This window comes from Pectinophora gossypiella, unplaced genomic scaffold (assembly GCF_024362695.1).
Source record: "Pectinophora gossypiella unplaced genomic scaffold, ilPecGoss1.1 Pgos_40, whole genome shotgun sequence".
Classification (NCBI taxonomy): Eukaryota; Metazoa; Arthropoda; class Insecta; order Lepidoptera; family Gelechiidae; genus Pectinophora; species Pectinophora gossypiella.
In genome coordinates, this window is record NW_026063250.1 from 450190 (window position 1) to 453392 (window position 3203).

Sequence of the window (3203 nt, forward strand, 5' to 3'; positions counted from 1 at the left end):
AAATACTCAACATGACGATCCGATCACAATACTATACATCATTTTTACCCCCGAGGCATTTTTAGGAAAAACGAAAAATTTGTATGACGGCCATCTTGAATTTCCGCCATTTTGATTTTTTTTCAACGGCAATTAAATTTGACCAAGATTTTAATAGGATTGGTGGAAAAAATAATGTTCTAGGTGCGATAGTTTGGCCAGGCCGTAGGGTGTCTCCCTGATGCGGAGCAGTTTCTGAAGATCAAGAAGCATTTACATACTCAACATGACCTTCCGATTACAACCCCATACACAGTTTTTACCCCCGAGACATTTTCTGGGAAAATGAAATTTTGTATGGCGGCCATCTTGTTTTTCGGCCATTTTGTTTTTTTTTCACCGGCGATAAAATTTGACCAAGATTTAAGTAGGTTTTGTGAAAAAAGAATCATTCCAGGTGCGATAGTTTCGCCAGGCCGTAGGGTGTCTCCCTGATGCGGAGCAGTTTTTCAAGATCTGGAAGTTTTCCCATACTCACCGGGAGGTCCCGATCATACCCCCCATACATCATTTTTACCCCCCGACGCTCCTTCTGGGAGAACAACCCTGTCAGTGAGTCAGTGAGTCAGTCAGTCAGTACATGGGTTTGTAGCTATATATAGTATAATAACTAGATGGTGCTAAGTGCGCTCGCTGCTAAAGCAGCTTCGCGGGCGTTGTATGTGGATTGACGTTTTCGTATAGTTTGTTTCGCATCACAGATTTGTAATAACTATTAAGACAGACACAAAAAGAAATAAAAAAAATGTGTAGGATATTGTTGGTTTATTTTATGTCATCAAAAAATAAAAATATATCATTATATTCTCTCTCTCTCCCTTGCATTGTTCCCATATGGTGGTGGGGTCTTTTTTCCGAGTCTTTTCCTTCCACTTCGCTCTGTTGGATGTATCGTCTGCGGAAACATTGCAGGAACAAAGATCTTCTTGATGACATCTGCTTCTTTGCCTTCTGTATTTCCTGTTAAAAATAAAATAATATTAATTTATTTATAATAACGTATATTTATAATAATAACGTATAGATATAATATCCTTTTCTTAGTCGATAGCGATACGTTTTTGCCAAAGTGGTCGTGGTCGTCATGTAACGTACCTAGATTCTTGTCACTATTGATTGCTGGCTCTCACACTGCTGCATTCATTGAAGAAGCTACCGACATCAGGCTTGGTTGATATAATACTATTGTATTAATAATCTCCTACGCAGTTTTTTGCCTTCTGCATTTCCTATAAATAAAATATATATTAAATATTATATGTAAATTCTTTTCCTTGGTCGATAGCGATACGTCTTTGCCAAAATAGTCGTGGTCGTCATGTAACGTACCTCGATATCTTGTAACTTTTGATTGCTGGCTGTCACACTGCTTCGTGCATTGAAGGACTTCAGGCTTGGTCGATTTTATTCTATTGCAATCATAATCTCCTACACAGTTTATTACACTCTGCATTTCCTGTGAATAAAATATATATTACATTTTTTTCCTTAGTCTATAGCGATACGTTTATGCCAAAGTGGTCGTGATCGTCATGTAACGTACCTCGACATCTTGTTACTTTTGATTGCTGGCTGTCACACTGCTGCATTCTTTGAATGAGCGGCCAACATCAGGCTTGGTTTATATAATACTATTGTATTAATGATGATGTGGAGCTCGGTGGCGCAGCGGTTAACGCGCTCGGTCTGCGATTGTTGAAGTAAAGCAACTTTCGCAAAGGCCGGTCATTGGATGGGTGACCACAAAAAAAAAGTTTTCATCTCGAGCTCCTCCGTGCTTCGGAAGGCACGTTAAGCCGTTGGTCCCGGCTGCATTAGCAGTCGTTAATAACCTTCAATCCGCACTGGGCCCGCGTGATGGTTTAAGGCCCAATCTCCCTATCCATCCATAGGGAAGGCCCGTGCCCCAGCAGTGGGGACGTTAATGGGCTGATGATGATGATGAATGATCTCCTACGCAGTTTTTTGCCTTCTGCATTTCCTGTAAATGAAATATATAATTCAATATTATATGTAATTTATTTTCCTTAGTCGATAGCAATACGTTTTTGCCAAAATAGTTGTGGTCGTCATGTAACGTACCTCGATATCTTGTTACTTTTGATTGCTGGCTGTCACACTGCTGCATTCATTGAATGAGCGGCCAACATCAGGCTTGGTTTATATAATACTATTGTATTAATGATCTCCTACGCAATTTTTTGCCTTCTGCATTTCCTGTAAATAAAATATATAATTAAATATTATAATATGTAATTTATTTTCCTTAGTCGATAGCAATACGTTTTTGCCAAAATAGTTGTGGTCGTCATGTAACGTACCTCGACATCTTGTTACTTTTGATTGCTGGCTGTCACACTGCTGCATTCATTGAAGGAGCTGGCAACATCAGGTTTGGTTTATATAATACTTTTGTATTAATGATCTCCTACGCAGTTTTTTGCCTTCTGCATTTCCTGTAAATAAAATATATAATTTATTTTCCTTAGTCGATAGCGATACGTTTTTGCCAAAATAGTCGTGGTCGTCATGAAACGTACCTCGATATCTTGTAACTTTTGATTGTTGGCTGTCACACTGCTGCATTCATTGAAGGGGCTGCTGACTTCAGACTTGGTCGATTTTATTCTATTGCAATCATGAACTCCTACACAGTTTATTGCCATCTGCATTTCCTGTAAATAAAATATATATTATTTTTTTTTCCTTAGTCTATAGCGATACGTTTTTGCCAAAGTGGTCGTGATCGTCATTTAACGTACCTCGATATCTTGTTACTTTTGATTGCTAGCTGTCACACTGCTGCATTCATTGAAATAGCGGCCAACATCAGGCTTTGTAGTACTATTGTATTAAAATCTCCAACGCAGTTTTTAGCATTGTGCATTTCCTGTTAAAAAAAAATAATGTTAATTTATATATATTAACTTTTATTTATAAATATATACATATATATATTAGGTGATTTCCAAACTACCCAGGAGGTACACCCAGTAGCTCGCTTTTTTTCATGTGGTTCCCCCGCTAATCGAGGCCGCATCCACCTACTTATATGAGAAGTAGGTTCTATCTAATGAGTTAGCAATAGTCATTCAATAAGCAGAGAAATGTGAAAGAAAAAGCAATTTTTAGCTAAGGAATTTAAAATAAAAAGCAATTTTCAG

At 37.9% G+C, this 3203-nt stretch overlaps 1 long non-coding RNA gene across 2 annotated transcripts; it reads right to left on the reverse strand.

The window, feature by feature from the left end:
* Nucleotides 1-904: 904 nt before the first annotated feature.
* Nucleotides 905-2710, reverse strand: LOC126381217 (uncharacterized). 2 transcript variants are annotated; one of them, XR_007568724.1, is made up of 4 exons: nt 2580-2710; nt 2361-2495; nt 1135-1268; nt 905-999 (listed from the first exon to the last, which is right to left on the reverse strand). It is a non-coding gene; the product is annotated as an uncharacterized LOC126381217 (long non-coding RNA). The 2 variants fall into 2 exon arrangements; XR_007568725.1 differs by lacking the exons at nt 905-999; nt 1135-1268 and adding an exon at nt 1984-2020.
* Between the last annotated feature and the right edge of the window lie 493 nt (nt 2711-3203).